The sequence below is a fragment of the Vombatus ursinus genome, unplaced genomic scaffold, assembly GCF_900497805.2.
Source record: "Vombatus ursinus unplaced genomic scaffold, bare-nosed wombat genome assembly UNPS02014798.1, whole genome shotgun sequence".
Taxonomy (NCBI): domain Eukaryota; kingdom Metazoa; phylum Chordata; class Mammalia; order Diprotodontia; family Vombatidae; genus Vombatus; species Vombatus ursinus.
The window spans coordinates 6,257,263-6,277,146 of NW_020954576.1; the positions used below are offsets into that span (position 1 = coordinate 6,257,263).

The 19,884-nt window shown below is 38.1% G+C and overlaps 1 pseudogene; it reads left to right on the plus strand.

The window, feature by feature from the left end:
- The first annotated feature begins 9,951 nt into the window (after positions 1 to 9,951).
- Positions 9,952 to 19,884, plus strand: part of LOC114049975 — an 18,129-nt pseudogene continuing 8,196 nt past the window's right edge.

Sequence of the window (19,884 nt, forward strand, 5' to 3'; positions counted from 1 at the left end):
GGGTAGATATCCCCCTAACTCTCCAATGGCTTTGAGACTGTCCGATATACTCAACCTGGTTTGGCCCATCTGCAAAGATGGTTTTATCAGGATGTGGCTGCTATACACACTAGAACTCCTTGGAGCCAAAGGTGAAAGTTAAATAACTTATTTTGCCCTCAGTTTCCTCGTCTACAAAATGGAGGGGCTGGATTAAATGACCTTTAAGACTTTTTCTAGTTCTAAATCACTGATCCAATGTATAGCACGTGATAGATGTCAGACACTGTACAAATGTAAGTTATTTTCATCACGAGCTGACCCCACCAGAAAACTTTGATGAACAAAGAACCCAAGCTCCAGATAGGACACGGTCTCTGCTCACAATGCTGCGGGAGATAGGGCATCCCATTATAAGCCGTCGTGGAAAGGTCCCACAGTCTCACCTCTGTTCTCAGATTATTATTACTCTGGTCAGAAGGAGAATACAGGCTAGTTAGTGGAGGAAATATTTAAAGAGTAAGATCTATTAGGCTGTGGAATAGTCTCCAGAGAGAAGTAGTGAGATTTTCTCCCTTGAGTCAATGAAATTACATTGGGTCAAGGCAAGTAAATTGACAGGAAGGAGATAATGAAATAATTTTTTTTTAAAGCTAATTGCAGTGACTCTTTGAAATATTAGGAACAGGTTCTTTGCTTAACTGATTTTATTTTAATTGACTGGTATTACCCATTTCAACAGCACTTTATATTGGCAAAGTGCTTTGCATGACTTTGAAATCACTTAATTCTCAGCTCAGCATTAGCATCTTTAATATTGCCGATTCTCTACTTCTACCCAGGAGAATACAGACTCACAGAAGGAGGAAGTAATTTGATGGAAGTCACATAAAACACAGGGCTCAGAAGGACTCACAACCAGAAGACTAGGGTTATCTGTGCTTATCCAGTTTAGAATCTCCAGAAAGAAACATTATTCCACACTCCCCTACTATTAGGTTTGCTGAATGCATTAGATGCATCTGATGGTACCCTCAGGCACACAAAAAGAATAAAAGAACTAATTCACTTCATCTTCTCCCTGAATCTCAATCTTGCTCTAGTATGAATGTGTATCACATCCTCCTACTGGGCTGTAGGGTCACTGAGTGCAGCCAATCCCTAGCTTTCTTCAAAGGTGACTCAAATGCTACCTCCTCCATGAGACTTTCCCTGATATTCCCAGCTGCTAGTGCCTCCCTCGTCTATCAAAACCAAAATTACTTTGTATTTTCCTTGTAAATATTTTATATACTTATATGTGCATGAGCTGTTGAGATGAAACTAAACGTGATGCAAAAGGAGTGATCTGCCACCTTTTGGTCTTTGCCAACCTGGGGCAAGTGAGGCAAGGACTATGGTGAGTTGCTGGAGTGGGGAATGACAGTAAACTGCATTCTCTGATTTAGGCACCATATGGCTGTGAGTTCATGGTATCTCTATTTCTTTTGTGCTTTTGTGCTGTCGTGCTTAGCCAACTAAATAAACAGAAGTGGAACTGACTGGTTTAGATTTTGTGAACTTTGAATAGTCAAAAGAGTCATCAGAGGTCCCACTAGCAACTCATAAGGATGGATGACAAGAGAGAGAGAAAGTTCCTGCCTATGGACGTGGCAAGACAGTTACTGGAGGATGGCAATAGTTTCACGGGGAGTGAAATCTCCCTACCAGTGACAGAGTGACTTTCATGTGACATATCAAGTGATAGCTATGAGCCCTAAAAGGCATCGACTCAGAGTCTAGCAGAGAACTAAATCTAAAGGAAACCCCTAGAAAAGGAAAAAAAAGGACTTCCAAGTCCAAGAGTTGGGAGAACCACTTGCCATTTACCTATGTGCCCTACTGTCTTTGTGTTTGTATTCTATTTTCCCCGGAGGCTTTGTGTGTGCAAGAGAAGACTATGTCCCTGGTTTAGAGGGATTATTTTGTAACTATTGTTCTTGTGATGTCTTTTTTAGGAAATCTTTTTTTCTAAAAATTAACAGAGTTCTACTCATTCATTGATAATAACAAGCATATCAGATGGGAACTCAGTAGCTACAGTGTTAAAAACCCCAACCTCTTGGTGTTATCTCTCAAACTATGAGAAGAGTAAAAACTGGCTGCCTTCTGGGGATCCAGCCTACCAGGTGCACAAGAGGGAGTTGGAAAAGGAAGTCCAGAAAGAGTACAAATTTATTAATCATGAGTAAACTGGATAAGGACATACACATGACATAATAGTATTCCCTTGTCGATCAGGTTATACATTCATGAACTATTCTCTGTCTTAGTCAATGAGACCCCCCCATCCCCTTCTTCTCTCTAAGAGAGAGGTCTAGTCTGACCAGGTCATATCAATATCAGAATTAAATAAGCATCTTGCTAAATCTTCATTTCATTCTTTTATCAATCATGAGTAAGGAAAAGAAAACAGCTACCCGCAAAGAACATTGGTCTTAGAATCACAATAGAACTGTAGGAGCTTAATAAATGCTTACTGACTGACTGAATGAATGGATTTAAATCACCTCTGTGGGCCTGTTTCCTCATCTGTAAAATAAAAATGCTGAACTATACAATTTTATTTTTTAAGGTCTTTAAATGTTTTATTTTTCTAGTTACACGGAAAACATTTTTAACATTCATTTTTTAAAATTTCATTTTCAAATTATCTTCCTCCCTCGCTTCCCTTTCCCCTCACTGAGAAGGCAAGCAATTTGATATAGGTTGTACATGTGCAGTCATGTAAAACACATTTCCAAATTAGTCATGTTGTGAAAGAAAATACAGAGCAAAAAAAAAAAAACATGAAAAAAAAGTAAAAAATAGATCCACATTCAGACTTCATCAGTTCTTTCTCTGGAGGTGGATAGTATTTTTCATCATAAGTCCTTAGAAATTGTCTTGGGTCTTTGTATTGCTGAGGATAGTTATGTCATTCACAGTTGATCATAGAACAATGTTGCCGTTACTATGTACAAACTATACAATTATCTAAGGCCTTTTCGATCCCCGAAATCTTACGAGATTTACCAATAGTTTCTATCTGTTGAAACAGTGGTGATTTTGTTGTTGTTGTTACTTGTGTCTTGCATGTATACATCTATAGTCACCCATAATCAATTCTCCATCCACACAGGCCAAGATCAAATAGGGATTTCAGTGGAAATTTACAGGTACTAAACTTTGCGTTTGTGACAATAAATCCAAATTACTTTAGGTGCTGGTTTCTGAGTTCTACATTGTCGGTCTCTGGAACAAGGAACTAGGTAGGGATATCAGTTACAGTAAGAAATCAAGAACAAAATCATTTTCTTTTAATTTTGGAGACCAACATTTCAATGCACCCGTGGCACTGAAGAGTCTCAGAGTCGCCTTAGAATGGAAGCTCTGGGAAGGCAGCTTATTACTAAGTGGAAGTTACTCAAGGTTAAAACCTTAATCCTGGATTAAAAACAGGGACCAGAAGCACTAAACTTAAGCTTAGTCAGGAGAGGGAGATAGCCACCTTACCAAAGAGTCACAGAGAAGTGGACCTTAAGGAATCAATGTGTGATTAGACTCCTGGTGTAAACCACACAAGAACAGTTCTTGAGAGAACATGAGACATCAAGAATGGACAGGCATCATACATGCCAAATGATTCTGTTTAGGAACAAGAGCTTAGCTCCATCAGGAAAAGGAAAGTTAGTTGTCCTCAGCATTGGCTCCAGATGAACATCCCTTTGTCCCTTTAATAGCTAAAGTTATTTCTTTCTGGTGTGAGCAGACCACAACCCCTCTGACTCAACTACCTCTTAAGAAGATAAGAGTCCATAGTCATTAAACACTTATTAATATTCTACTATGTGCCAGGCATTGTGCAAAACTTTGGGGATACAAATAAAGAAAAGAAAGAGAAGCCCTGCCTTCAGGAAGGTTATAGTTCAATGAGGAAAGACAATACACAAAAAGAAGCTGAAAAGGTGAGAAGAAGAGAGAAGTGGAACCCAGGGGTAATGGCCTGGGAATGTGATGTTCCTGTAAGAATAGCTGATGGGAAATTAGTTAATCTGGCAAGTTCTGGGCCCTCTGAAAACGAAGGCTTTGGGAAGAGTTCACTGCTCTTCTCTCTAGTCTTCCAGTCAGAAGGGAGAGGCTGCTGAGAGTGTTGAGAAGGTGATGAGTATCAAAGTTGGATCGATCTCAATGATGAGAAGATTTCAGGTCATCAGCTTATTCTGGGAGAAGCAAGATGTTCCTGGAGTTGAAACCTAGCAGAGCAGTTGATGGAAATTTAACAGTAAAAATGAAAGTGATTTTCAGAAGCCAGTAACTGATAGAACTACATCTTGGTTATTTTTATTATGGTGAAGGCAAACACCTGCAAAAAAATAGTAGGCACTCACATTTGTTGAATATGACTAAACTGGGACCACTGACCATAGGTCATAAGGGATTAATGCCAGTATGTAAAATAATAATGCATATACCACAGCTGTATTTTTCCTTGTTTCTGAAAGATTTATCTTGAAGCACTAAAGTTGGAAAATGTGATTGTTTCAAATGGTCTGGAAAGAATAGACTTAATCTCTGTATTAAGTAAGTTAAGAAAAGATTAAGGCTTTACTCTTCTAAAGGGTTGAAAGTCCTATAACTGCACTGGAACAGTGTCCCATTTGGTGATTTTCAGACCCCAGGTGGAAGTCCACTCCCACCCCCACAACTCACCTTTACATATAAGGTATCAAGGAAAACACAAAGAAGCAAATCCAATAGTGACCACTCTTGTTCCAATGTTTCTGGAATCAGAATTATCTGAACTATAGCCCAGGACCTTCTATGGGTAAATTTGAAGAAGATAGGAAAAGGAGAATGATGATGAATTTAGCATCTTCCAGCATTCCTGCAATGTTAATCAGCATCAGGTCAACCCATGATGGTTTTAACTGGTCATTAGATAATGTCAGTGGTTTAATGTTGATTCTCAATTTAGTCAGTTAGTAACATTGATGAGAAAAGGTAAAGGGAGTGATCTCCCCCTTTACAATTTGTGCCAAATTTCTGAAATTGCCTAGAGGGAGCTAGGTGGTGGTGGCAGTGGATTGGGTACAGTGGATAGGGTTCTGGGCTTTGAGTCAGGGAGACCCGAGTTCAAATCTGACACTTATTAGCTATGTGACCCTAGGTAGGTAATTTAACCTTAGTTTCTTCAATTGTAAAATGAGGATAATAGTACTTGCTTCCCAGGGTTGTTCTGAGGATCAAATGAGGTAATATCATAAAGGGCTTAGAACAGTATCTTGCATATAGTGGGCGCTTAATAAATGCTTGTTTCCTTGTTTCCCCCTCTCTCCCTTCTTTTCTTCCTTCCTTCCTTCCTTCCTTCCTTCCTTCCTTCCTTCCTTCCTTCCTTCCTTCCTTCCTTCCTTCCTTCCTTCTTCCCTTCCCTCCTTCCCTTCCCTCCTTCCTTCCATTAATATCACATGCCTTTATAAGGTCCTGGTTGAAGCGAGAGCTTTCTTTGCTGCTTAATCAAAAAGCTTGCATTTGTAAGTGTGACAATTCGGTATTTCCTTATTTATTTCCTTATTTAATGTTTACTCCTTTGTTACAGGAGCCATGTTCATTGTCAGGCACTACCCTGTATGAGTCATTTCTGTTCATGGATAGCTTGATCATTCCACTTGAGTACCTAATACCACTAGCACCGACTAACCCATCAACACGGTCACTTCCTCTCAGTGCTATAAAGGATGGTCACATTCATAAATGACAGCTTTGGATATTTTCCACAGTGTTTCTCCAGCCTTTCTTTCATAGTGAAAGAAAAACCAAACCAGATAGAAAGTAGCAGGCACGCAATGGAGGCACCTGCAGTTTCTTTCTCCCTCCAATGGAGAGGGTAATGGCCCTCTCCACCCCCCTACCCACTAAGGATTGTGAGAGAATTAGGACTGGAAAAACTGAGATGATATGCAAGCCATTAGTCAGTAATGTGGACAAGTGCCACTGGTACTGTAAAAACAAACTCATAAAATTCCAGCTGCCCAGTCTATCTGCTCTGCTCACTGATCCCTCACTTTCCTGGACACAGTGAATAATACCCACAGTATCGCAGAGGTCACCAGGAGCTAAAAGGACAAATATGATTTTTAATGTGAGCATATCTTACATAATCTTTGCCAGAGGCTTATTTTTTTTTCATTTTGCCCCCATTTCAGCAGGTAAACAAAACAGGAAATGAAAATCAAAATACATATTTTGCAAAAAATAAAGGATACAATTTCAAACTTCCTTAATGCCAGTTTCTTGCTCTAATTCATCCTGCTAGACTAATCATTAGATGAATGTGATTTCTTTGTGAGTGATTATACCTTCTTTTGATTCCTTGTAATAAGTTTAGCTTATAAAGGTTTAATTCCAGGAAGCTCCATCTACCCCATAGACATATTAAAATCTTTCCAGCATTCCTTTGAGGTAGGTGGAGTACAAGGAAGGCCATTCTCATCTTGCAAGTTGGGAAATTGAGGACTCCCCCTTTTATTATTTTTCTTCCCTACACAAGACTTCTGGGTAGTTAGGTGGTGCTAGGACTGAAGCCAGGAAAACTCATCTTCCTGAGTTCAAATCTAGACTGTAAACATTTACTAGCTATGTGACCTTAGACAAGTCACTTAACCCTGCTTGCCTCAGTTTCCTCATCTGTAAAATGAGCTGGAGAAGGAAATAGCAAACCACTCCAGTATCTTTGCCAAGAAAAACTCAAATGGGGTCATGAAAAGTCAGACATGACTGAAACAACTCAACATCAACAACAAAGGAAGTGGAACAAAAAGGCCCTCCATGGTCCTCCCAAATTCAGATAAAAATAGGCCAGCAGAGAAGCTTCAAACTGACTTAGTCACGTGGATTTGAAGAAGCAAAGGGGCTTACGATAGAAATTCAGAACTAGATCAGAAACTATAGAAGGGTTATCCTTACAGAGCCCAGACAGCAATCAATGTAGATTGCAGACATGGTACCCCCCCACCCTATGGGGTATGGGGGGCATGTTGCTGACTTCACAGGTTAAAGAGTTTGAACTCTAGTTGGACATTGTGGAAGTTCTAAATGAGAGGGATTTGGAATGACCGTGAAGTTAGGCCATGGACAGCCTGGCAACAGGTACCCTGAGGGACAGCGCTAGCACTGGCTTACTAAGCAGAACCAGTAGCCGTAGGGTGGCTATTTTTGAAAAAATAAATTTATCTGTCTGTTTGTCTATCTGTCTGGCTGTCTGTCTATCTATCTATCTGTTCATTGCTTTACCACATAGCTGCAGCAGTCGCAACAACAACAACATGGACAGCTCAGAGTAGGGTAAAGCAGCTGGGCTCAATATATTTGTGACTAGACTTACAGGCATTTGAAGTGGGAGCCAATCACAAGAGAAAGGATGATATTAACCCAACTGACTAGAATTGTGAGCACCTCAATCCCTTCCTAGCTTGCTGAAGTGCTTAGGGCATGAACTATTGGGAAAGAAATTGCTGATTAGCTGACTGTGCCAACTACCTCTGATTACTTCTGAGACATCATGAATATATCCACTTTCCTTCTGGACTTCCCTCTGCCTTACCACTGCCTTGTGAACTAGCATGACTTTTTGGAGTTTCCTGTTCTCTTAAGCCTTGTTTATTTGTTGTCTGTACTTTTACAATGGGTTTTGTCTTTAGATAAAATATGCTGACTTTTACAAGATTCTGAGGAAGTATTTGCTGTAGAGCAATGGGTACAAAGGAAACAATGGCCGGTGGAGATATTTTTCATACTGTATTGTAGAGTAGAGGGGCTAATCTTTGCTCAGTGCATAGGAAAATGAAAAGACTTCTTCCTTGCTCTGGGAGCTCAAGGCTTTCTGAATTCCGGGAATATTCTCCACAACTAGCTCCCTGAAATAGTACAGGGAAAAGAGAGATGTGAACCCAGGAAAAATATTGTCCTGGACTTTAATGAAAAGATAAGCGAAAAACCCAACACAAACCTGTATTAAGCTTTCTGGTGACTCAAAGGGAGGCTTCAGAAGGAAATAATGGAAGCTGTGCGACAGTTTGCTGAAAGATTGAACACCGAAAGTCTCACAAGACCTGACCTCACTCTTAGAATTATATATCAAAATTTTACTATCTTTCATGTGCTGGCAGACAACAAATCTTTATACTACAAACACAGACCTCAAAATATTCTGGAGAACTCAATCAAAGACCCTTGAGTCATTGTTTCATAAAATCTAAAAAATAACAGTTTAATAATGTTCCTAAATACTCATCCCAAATATTTGTAAACTCCAAGCTACATGAAATAAAGTGCTTTCAAAATATAGAGACCTGGACAAGATAAAATCAAGTGGGAGGAGGATGATATATATGAGTCTACAGAGAATAAGCTGATATTCTAATAATTATACTCAACTGGAGAGGATTCTGGGAAGATGGTAGAGTAGGTTAGAAAATTCCAGTCTCTCCAGATTTCACCCACAAATGAGATAAAATTGTGCCTAAGGGTGAACATAGAGTGGTTAAAAATAAATAAGAATAGGGACAGAACAGTGGTCCTCCTGGGACAATTGGAGAAGATCTGAAGAAAAATCTCAGGATGAGGTTTGGTCTCTGTGAAGAATAAACACCTCCAGGCTAGTTCTGCTTAAATAACAAGCAGTGAGCCCTGGGGTTGGCTTGGTTCAGAGGCAGCCTCAGCCCCAGCCACAGGAACTTTTACCTCCTAAACAGTGAGGGGAGTTGGATGTCTGAGCCAGGGAAGATTGAGGGAACCCCTGTTGATAAGGGATGCCAGAGACAGCTGTGCTGCTGAGATACAGCCCTGGGTAAGAAGGAACCAGCACATGCCTGGTGAGTGCAGAAGCAGTGGGACGGAGACTCCGCTGGCTGTGGGCACTCGCAGGAGGTTGAAGGTCCTGGTTTCAGTTCCAGGCTAGGGGGGGAGAATTGAAGGAGGATCTGAGGCCAGAGGCACCATTCCCCATACCCCATGACTAGAGTGAGATTGAGGAAAAACTTTAAAAAAAAACAATCCAAGAGAAACAAGAAGATTATGAAAAGAAAGTCAACCAATCAGAAAAGAAGATCTAGAATCTTAAGGAAGAAAATGACTCCTTGAAAATTCAGAATTGCACAAAGGGAAGCCAGCAAAGTCATAAGAGATCAAGAAATAATAAAATATAAAGAATTAAAAAATAAGAAGAGAATGTGAAACATATCACAGGAAAAACAATTGATCTGAAGAAGACATTAAGAAGAGGAAACATAAGAATAATTGGACTACAACCCTGGGAAGGAGAGAGAAGTGCTGATGGTTGATTCATGACAACATGAAGATTTCCAGGATAAAAGAGCTGGTCAGGTGGCCCTCAGGCTGACATCAAATGTTCTGGATCCAAACAAACCATGGCTGTGGTTTCCAGGAGTTCTTTAAATGCTTTCAGCCTGCCAACCTCTAAGATCCTGAGGGCAGGGACCATGTCTCCTACTTGGGCATTCCCTTCCTTCTGCCCAGACCTTGGCATGCCTGGCATGGCGGGCACTCAGGCAGCAGGTATCAATCTTGGCATCATTGATTGTCTCATTCGTCCTGTCCCTGGGATGGTGATGGCCCCCTGTGACTGGTGTTCTCATTCTTAGTGGGAATTGCCCACATTCTTGATGACTGCCTTTACAGGATGCTAAGTCAAACTCTACACTTAAACAAATCTTTTCTGTGAAAATGCCAGGTCAACCTGCTTTAGGTCTTTCCTTCTGACTCCAAAGGAGTCTCCAAAGGGAGCATTTCCTCTGCTCGGAAATCCAAGCTTACTACTGGTCTGCCTTGCCAGTTTTAGGGTAATAGTCTGAACCACTAATAGAGGAAGCATTTGGTCCAGAGAAAGGCCTGGTCTACATTCTTTACTTTGCCAAGGTGGCTTCAATTTGGAACATGTCCTCACAAACCCAGACTTTGTTTAGAGGATTTTGTGACTGGACATTCCCTTACTTTCCCCTCTGTCACACTGGAAATTGCAGAATCCTCACTGATGGTTGGTTTGTACATTATCTTGTGGAATCCAAGTCCCTGGTATTTGGCACCCAGGAGGTAAGCCATGGTTTTGTCAGCATCTCCTGCTCACAACATCTTTGTGTAGGAAAGGATCCTTCTGCCTGCACATGTGCAGCCCCTCCCTTCCTGGACACTGTCTTCTCTGGCAGGTAGGCCTTTGCTCCAGCTCCCCTGCCCAACCTCATCCTAGCCTGGGAGCTGAGGGCTATCCCCTGCCTGTGGGGTGGCATCCAAGGGGGGCTGTTAGCTGAGGACATACATTTCAGAAGAGGATGGGCTGCAGCTGTACAGTGACATGATGCATTCTTGCTCATTTTCATTAAGAAAAGGGCTCTGCAGGTTGTGCCCGCTTTTTTCTGAAAACAATTATGAATTTATTCCTTAAGTACAATTATGAGGAGAAAGAAATTACTGATGGAAAAACTTAAGTTTAATTTTCTCTCTAATCTTGCTGGTTTCAAGATTAGAAAAGGGTATACTTAATGTTCTGATATATCAAGAAGACTTTAATAAATAAAATTATGTTGGACTGAAAAAAAAGAATAATCAGACTAACTGAAAGTTCTGATAAAAAAATAGAATCTTGATGCAATAATACAAGAAATAATTAAAGAAAATTGTCCTGAAGCATTAGGAGGGGAAAATAGAAATAGAAAAAATCCACTGATCACCACCTGAAAGAGATCCTATGAGGAAAACCCACAGTAATATCATAGTCAAATTCCAAAACCTCCAGCTCAAGGATAAATATTATGAGCAACAAGAAAAAAAAAACAATTTAAATATGGCAGTGCCACAATTAGAATCACACAAGATCTAGCAGTGGTGACACGAAAAGACCACAGGTCTTGGAACACTATATATTGAAAAGCAAAAGAACTGGGGTTGCAGCTAAAAATATCATACCCAGCAAAGCTAAACATAATACTGAATGAAAAAAAATGGACATTCAATGAATTGTCAAACTTTCAGGATTTTGTTTAACAAAAAAACCTGAAAAAAATAAAAAAAAAACAAAAAAACCCCAAAAAACTAACAACAAAACAAAACAAAACAAAACAAAAAACATGAGCTTAATAGAAGATTTGACATATAAGATCCAAGAGAAATATAAGGTACATATCAAAGACAAGGGACTCAGTAAGGACAGACTATTTACTTTTTATAATAGGAAATGTAAAACATATGTCTAAGATTGTTATTAATAATTGGGCAGTTCATAAGAAAGATTGGGATAGACCTGAGTGTGATGTGATTTTTAAAAGTAAAACCATTTAGGAACAGCTAAAAAGATTAATTATAAAAATGAGGTGCAAGAGGAAGAACCAACATAGAGGAATTAGATGGGGAAGGAGGGCTGGTAGTTCTGGAAACTTACTTTCATCAAGAATGGACTCAAGGTGGAACAATAAATATTTATCTGGAAGAGTATAAAAGTCTTCTAAATTCAGGAAGAAATAAAATGCTAAAGGGATAGGGAGGGGGGAGAGGATAAGGGAGGGATTTTTAGAGGGGAGGGGAGGGAATAGGAAGGGGGGTATAGACAGGTGTTTAGAGTAATGGGAATAGGAGGATAAAGGAGGGATTCTGGGGGAGTAGGTTAAGTAATAGGAGGGCAAGGTAGCAGAGTAGAAGTGAAGTAGAGAAGTCAGTAGGGACAGGAAATAAGAGAAACATACAAACATAAAATAAAGATCAGGAGAAGAATTTGTTAGGGAAAAAGGAGTAGGGGGTAATCATCATCTCTGAAAAAGTTAATGCTAAAATAGAGTGAATCAAAAGAGCAAAATAGGGAAACTACACTATGTATCAGTCATATTCATTAATGTTGTTTTGGACTATTTAAATAACTAGATAGTGTAAAGTTGGAATATTGCTGTGGTGTAGGAAATGATGAGCTGGTGAACTTGGAAAAATATGGAAAGACTTGGCCTCATGCAGGAAAAGGTTATCCACCCTCAGAGAAACAGAGGACAAAAAAGTATAGTACAGTCTTCAATAGATGCATATGAATGTATATGTTTATATGTGAGCATGATTACAGATAACTAAGTATATGTATAAGTAAGTGTATGTATGTATGTATGGGTACATGTATGTATATATATGTATATACATATCTTTGTGTATATGTCTATACATGTATGTATGTATATATATATGTGTGTGGGTGTGTGGGTGTGTGGGTGTGTGGGTGTGTGGGTGTGTATGTATAAAAGCTCTGCTCTTAATTGTAGCCTGGGGGGGGAAGGAGAAAAAAAAGAATAAAGTAAAAAGTACACAGCAGAGAACAAAAGAAAACTTTTAAGGAAGCAAAGAAAAGATGAACAGCTCTGAATACAATGAGTAGTATTTATTATATAGGCTCTTTGAAATGGAAATTTATTGCTGTACATTTTGAATCATCTTTTACATTCTGCTGCACACATGACAATGCTCTTTTTTATTTTTTTATTTTGTATTTAAGTTTATAATATGTTTCTTTTTTCTTTTCTTATTGTTTAAGTTTTAGTATTTAAGTCTAAAATAAAAAATATTGTATTCAACTACAAATAGCAACTATTTTATCAGTCTGCACAATAGTATGTAGAACTTTAAATATAAAGCAAAATATCAGGATATCAACTTGTCCCAGTCCAATTTATGTCTTAATCCCATCTAATATAGAATTAGAATGATAATAAAAACAGTATAACAACTCACATTCATAAAGTGCTTTAAAGGTTTTCAAAATACTGTATATATAATATGTATACATATATTCTCTCTGGTGGTCCTCGCAACAACCCTTAGATGGTATTATTATTCCCGTTTTCTAGATGAAGAAACTGAGCATCAGAGAGTTTAAGTGACTTGTCCCTTGTCACATAGTTTGTAAGAATCTGAAGCTAGATCTAAATTCATATCTTCTTGACTCCAAATCCACTCAATCTACTATATTCTTTTTTTTGGTTTAAAAAAATTTTTTTAGAATGGCAATTTTAATTTATTTATTTTTGGTTTTCAACATTTACTTCCACAAGATTTTGAGTTCCAAATATTCACCCCATCTCGCCCCTCTTCCCACCCCAAGATGGCATGCATTCTGAATATCCCTTCCCTTAGTCTGCCCTCTCTGCTATCTCTCCCCCCCTTCTCTTATCCCCTTCCCCTTCTATTTTCCTGTAGGGCAGGTGTATCTACTATATTGTTCTGAGTCTAGAACATGGCTTTTTCTGCTGTTAATATGCTAAGTTTCTATGATGAAATTCAGTTACAGAGCTGAATTTAGGTGATCGGGAGGATGCATAGGATGTGTATGAACTGCCCCAAATGTGATTTTATATAGCAGAGACTTTATGACCATAAAAAAAGAAACTAGCATTTATTAAGCACCTACAATATGTCAGGCACTAGGTAAAACACTTTACAAATAGTATGTCATTTGATTCCCACAACAATCTTGGGAAGAAGATGCTATCATTATGCCCATTTAACAGCTGAGGAAACTAAGACAGAGAGAGGTTGAGTGATTTGCCCGTGGTCACAAAGCTAGAAAGTGTCTGGGATAGATTTGAACTCGGGTCTTCCTGACCCCAGACCCCGTACTCTTATCTACTGAGTCACTCAGCTCCCTCTAGGCATAAACTTCTTTAATCAGTCAGTAAATGTTGTTCAATTTCCTACTATATGCTCAATAGTATATTTGAAAGCAGAGAAGTATAAAACAAAGGCGAGGCTCATAGATGTTTATTTTCCTACTAAATACTTACTACAATTGAGAAAACACTTGCCTATGTTTCCTGGTCTAAGAAAGTCTAATTTTACTTCAGTTTGCTCAAGTTCCCTAGAAACCTGGAGTTGGAAAGAATATTAGAGGTAGTCTATTCCAGTATCTGCCCAATGAAAATAAGACCTTCTGCAGAATCCCTAATGAGTGGTCATGCAACCTAAGGACTTCTGATGAAGGGGAACTTGGGAGCAGAGCCAAGATGGTAGAGTGAATTAAGCATTTCTGCTGTGCTCTTCCAACCCAACCCTATAAATAAGTTTTTTTTAATCAAATTCTGAGTGAGATAACCAAAAAAAAGGTCTTAATGTCTAATTTTTCCAGGCCAGGATACCATAAAGGAAAGAAAGAGAGGTCTGCAACACTGGAATGGGAGTTGGCCAGGAGCACAGCATAGCAGAAGTGACTCTGGTTGTGGGGCCTGGAGGCAGCAATAGCAGTGGCTGTGGTAGTAGCAGCAACAGTGATACTAGGATACTCAGTATCTAAGGATAGTAAAGCGACCAAACACCTGATCAGAAAGATATTACTGGGGACCCCATGTTAGTACTGGGCACAGGATCCAGTGCCATTTGGCAGCACCTTTGCTCATTACCCAGTTCTAGGTCTTGGTTCCAGGGTGTAGAGGAGCAGAGACCTTACCTGGGTAGGGACCAGAGTGCATACCAGGAGAATAGTGACCAGAACTCTACTGAATCACAACAACTTAAAGGTACAAAAAACCTATAGACCCCAGGATCTAGCCATAGAAAATCAGGCCAGCCACCTCTCCCCAAAGTGAGCAGAGCCCAGCTCTAACATAAAATCCAAATTCAAATAAGAGGCTGAAAAATGAACAAACAACAACAAAAAAAAAGAACCTGATCATTAAAATCTTCTATGGTGACATGGAAACTTAAGGCACAAACTCAGAAGAAGACAATGACTTAAAAACAACTATAAGCAAAGCCTCAAAGAAAAATGTAGATTGGACACAAGTCCAAGAAAAACTCCTAGAAAATCTAAAGAAATACATTTCTTTTAAAAGAGCAAAAATGAATTTAAATATAAAATAAGAATGACAGAGGGGAAAGTGGGAAAAGAACTGAGCACAATGCAAGAAAATTATGAAAAGAGATTTAACATTTTGGTAAAGGAGGTATAAAATTTCACTAAAGAAAATAACTTTTTAAAACCTGGAACCCTACTGTCATCAGGAATGTGTTTAAGAGGGAACAATGCATATTGCAGACATTATAAAATATTTAGGCGTCTACCTACCAAAACAAATCCAGGAACTATATGAACACAATTACAAAACACTTTTCACACAAATAAAGTCAGATCTAAAAAATTGGAAAAACATCAGTTGCTCATGGGTAGGTTGAGCTAATATAATAAAAATGACAATTCTACCTAAGCTAATGTACTTATTCAGTGCCATACCAAGCAAACTACCAAAATTATTTTATAGAGTTAGAAAAAATAATAAGATTCATTTGGAATAACAAAAGGTCTAGAATAACAAGGGAACTAATGAAAAGAAATGCAGGGGGAGGTGGCTTAGCCATTCCAGATCTTAAATTGTAATATAAAGCAGCAATCATTAAAACTACTTGGTACTGGCTAAGAAATAGAGTGGTGGATCAGTGGAATAGGGTAAGGATGCAAGACACAGTAAAGGGACCAAACACCTGATCAGAAAGATATTACTGGGGACCCCATGTTAGTACTGGGCACAGGATCCAGTGCCATTTGGCAGCACCTTTGCTCATTACCCAGTTCTAGGTCTTGGCTCCAGGGTGTAGAGGAGCAGAGACCTTACCTGGGTAGGGACCAGAGTGCATACCAGGAGAATAGTGACCAGAACTCTACTGAATCACAACAACTTAAAAGTACAAAAAAGTCAATGAATACAGTAATCTACTAAATCTATTATTTGATGAACCCAAACACTTTTTGACAAAAACTGCTGGGAAAACTGGAAAAGAATATGGCAGAAACTAGGCATAGATCAAATTCTCATACCATATACCAAAATAAAGTTAAAATGGGTTTATGATTTAGATACAAAGGCTGATACTGTAAGCAAATGGGGAGAGCAAAGAATAGTTTACCTATCAGATTTATAAAGAACAGAAGAATTCATGACCAAACAGGAGATAGAGAACATTACAAAATGCAGAATGGATAACTTTGATTGCAATAAATTGAAAAGTTTTTGCACTAACAAAGCCAATGCAACCAAGATTAGAAGGAAAGTAGAAAATTGGGAAAGTATTTTTACAACCAGTCTCTCTGATAAGGGCCTCATCTCTAAAATACGGAGAGAATTAAGTCAAATTTGTAAGAATACAAGTAATTCCCCAATTGATAAATGGTCAAAGGATGTGAATAGGCAGTTCTCAGATGAAGAAATTAAAGCCATCTATAGTCATTTGAAAAAAGTGCTCTAAATCACTATTGATTAGAGAAATGCAAATCAAAACAACTCTGAGGTACCACATCACACCTATCAGATTGGCCAACATGACAAAACAGGAAAATAATAAATGTTGGAGAAGATGTGGGAAAATTGGAACACTAATACATTGTTGGTGGAGTTGTGAAATGATCCAACCATTTTGGAGAGCAATTTGGAACTATGCCCAAAGGGCTATAAAAATGTGCATACCTTTTGACCCAGCAATAGCACTTCTAGGGCTATCTCCCAAAGAGATCATACAAATGGGAAAAGGACCCACATGTACAAAAATATTTATAGCAGCTCTTTTTGTGGTGGCAAAGAATTGGAAATTGAGAAGATGCCCATCAACTGGGGAATAGCTGAATAAGTTGCAGTATATGAATGTAATGGAATACTATTGTGCTATAAGAAATGATGAACAGGAAGACTTCAGAAAATCCTGGACAGACTTGTATGGTCTGATGCTGAGTGAAGTGAGCCAAACCAGGAGAATGTTGTACACAGTAACAGCCACATTGTTTAATGACTGATTTTGATAGACTTAATCCTTTTCAGCAATACAAGGATCTAAGAAATCTCCAAAGGCCTAATGCTGGAAAATGCTATCCACATCCAAAAAATGGAGTTTGAATGCAGATCAAAGCATACAGTTTGCTACTTTTTCTTCTGTTGTGTTTTGTTTCCTCTTTCTGGTGGTTCCTCCTATTGGTTCTAATTCTTACTTTACTACATGACTAATGTGAAAATATGTTTAATAGGAATGTGTATATATGGCATATATCAGATTGCACACCATCTTGGGGAGGGAGGTGAGGAGGGAGGGGGAGAAAAATTTAAAATTCAAAAGCTTATGGTAGTGATTGTTGATAAACCAAAATAAATTAGTTTTTAAAAAGTAATTAATAGTATCTAGAAAAAAATTAGAATTGTTCAAGTAGAAGCTAATGGATATCAAGAAACAATAAAATGAAATAAAAAAAATGAAAAAAATAGAAGAAAATGTGAACTATATCATTGGCAAAACAACTAACTTGGAAAATAGAGGATAGATAATTTAAGAATTATTGGACTACCTGAAATCCATGATCAAAGAAAGATCCTAAAGATCATATTTCAAGAAATTATAAAGGAAAACTGCCCAGATATCATAAAACCAAAGGGCAAAGCAAAAATTGAAGAAAAAAATCTACCAATTACCTCCTAAAAGAGATTCCAAAATGAAAACTCCCCAGAACATTGTAGCCAAATTTCAGAGCTTCTGGTCAATGAGAAAATACTGCAAGCAGCCAGAAACTAATAATTCAAAAACAGTAGCACCAGTTCAGGATGACACAAGATTAGCAGCTACCATGATAAAGGAACAGAGAACTTAGAATATGATATTCCAGACAGCAAAGCAGATAGGATTATTAGCAAGAATAATCAAATACCAGCATAACTGTATAATCCTACATAAGGGGAGAAGAAAGGATGTTTAATGAAATAGAGGACTTTCAAGCATTTCTGATGAAAAGCTCAGAGCTGAAAAGAAATTTTGACATTCAAACACAAGACTCAAGAGAAGCATAAAAAGGTAAACATAAAAAAGAAATCATAAGGGACTTCACAAAGTTAAACTGCACATTCTGATGTAAGAAGATGAAATCTGTAACTCCTAAGAACTTTTTCATTTTTAGAGCAGTTAGAAGGAGTGTACATAGGCAGAGGGCATGGATGTAAGTCTATTATATTGAGACAATCTCAAAAAAATGGAAGGTTGAGAAAGAAGGGTGTTCTGGGAAAAGAGAGAAGAGAGAGGAAAAAGGAAAGAAATTATTTCACATAGAAGACGTACACCAGGAAGAGTTTTTACAATCGAAGGGGAAATGGATAGTGGGCAATGGCTCATTTCATCAGCTTCAAAGAGGAAACTACACACACACACACACACACACACACACACACACACACACATACACACACACAATTGAGTTTAGAAATTTGTCTTACACAATAGTGGAGTAGGAGGGGAAGGGGCTAACAGAAAGGGAGAGATGGTAAGAGGGAGGAGAAAGAGTAGATGAAGGGAGGCAGTGATTAAAAGCTAAACCAATTTTTGAGGAGGGAACAGGATTAAAAAAACAATAAAGAGAGAATAGGATGGAGGGAAATACACAGTTAGCAATCATATCTTTGAATGTAAATGGGATGAGTTCACTCATAAAATGGAAATGGATAGCAGAATGGATTAGAAACCAGAATCCAACAATATGTTGTTTACAAGAGGCATATTTCAAATAGAAAAAAAAAATCCTATGCCCAAAGAGTTAAAATAAGGACCTAGAGCAGAAGCTACTATGCTCCAGCTGAAGTAAAAACATCAGGAGTAACAATCATGATCTGAGACAAAGTAGAAGCAAAAAGAACCTAATTAAGAGATTCAGGGAAAGTACATTTTTGCTAAAAGGAACTATAGACAATGAAGCAATATCAATATGGAACATAGCATCAAATGTCATAACATCCAGATTTTTGAAGGAAAAGTTAAAAAGTTAAATGAGTTACAGGAGAAAATGGACAGTAAAACTACTAGTTTTTTATTAGACAGTAAAACTATTAAGTTAGGAACTTAATTTCCCATTTAAGACCTAGATAAATCTAACCATAAAATAAACAAGAAGGAAGTTAAGGAGATGAGTAGAAATTCAGAACACTTAGACATGTCTAAAATCCCCACCAGATTAGGAATCTTGAAAATCAAAAGAGAGGTCAATAAAATTGAAGAAAATAATTGAATAAATGAAACTAGAACTAGTTGGTTTTATGGGGGGGAAATAATAAAAAATGTATTAGGAAACTCATTAGTTTCTAGGTCTATGAATTACACCTCAACTTTTACTTTGGAGTCAAATATACAAAACTCTGGAATCTAGGGTAACTGAACATAAAATTCTTCAATACATCTTTCTCTTTTCTCTTCCTGCTGCCTAAAACATCGCACAGGCGGAGCCAAGATGGTGGAGTAAAAGCAGTGACTTGCTTGAGCTCTCCACCAAATCCCTCCAAATACCTGTAAAAATGGCTCTAAACAAATTCTAGAGCAGTAGAACCCATAAAAAGACACAGTGAAACAAATGTCCAGCCGAAGACAACCTGGATGGTTGATTAGAAAAGTCTATCTCGCTGTGCCGGGAGAGAAACGCAATTCAATGTGGGCATGCAGGTGAAGCAGGCCTCAGCAAACCTGGATCAGACCTCAGAGGACTGAATCATGGGGTGAAAATGGACATTCAGTGTGAAATAAAGGACTTTCAAGCATTCTTGATGAAAAGAGTAGAGCTGAATAGAAAATTCAACTTTCAAATACAAGACTCAAGAGAAGCATGAAGAGGTAAACAGGAAAGAGAAATCATAAGGGACTTATCAAGGTTGAACTATTTACATTCCTGCAGGGAAAGATGATATTTGTAATTCATGAGACCTTTGTCAGTATTAGGGTAGTTGGAGGGAAAAAATTATATGTATGTACATATATATATAGATACATAGATGGATGGATAGATAGATAGATAGATAGATAGATAGATAGATAGATAGATAGATAGATAGATAGATAGAT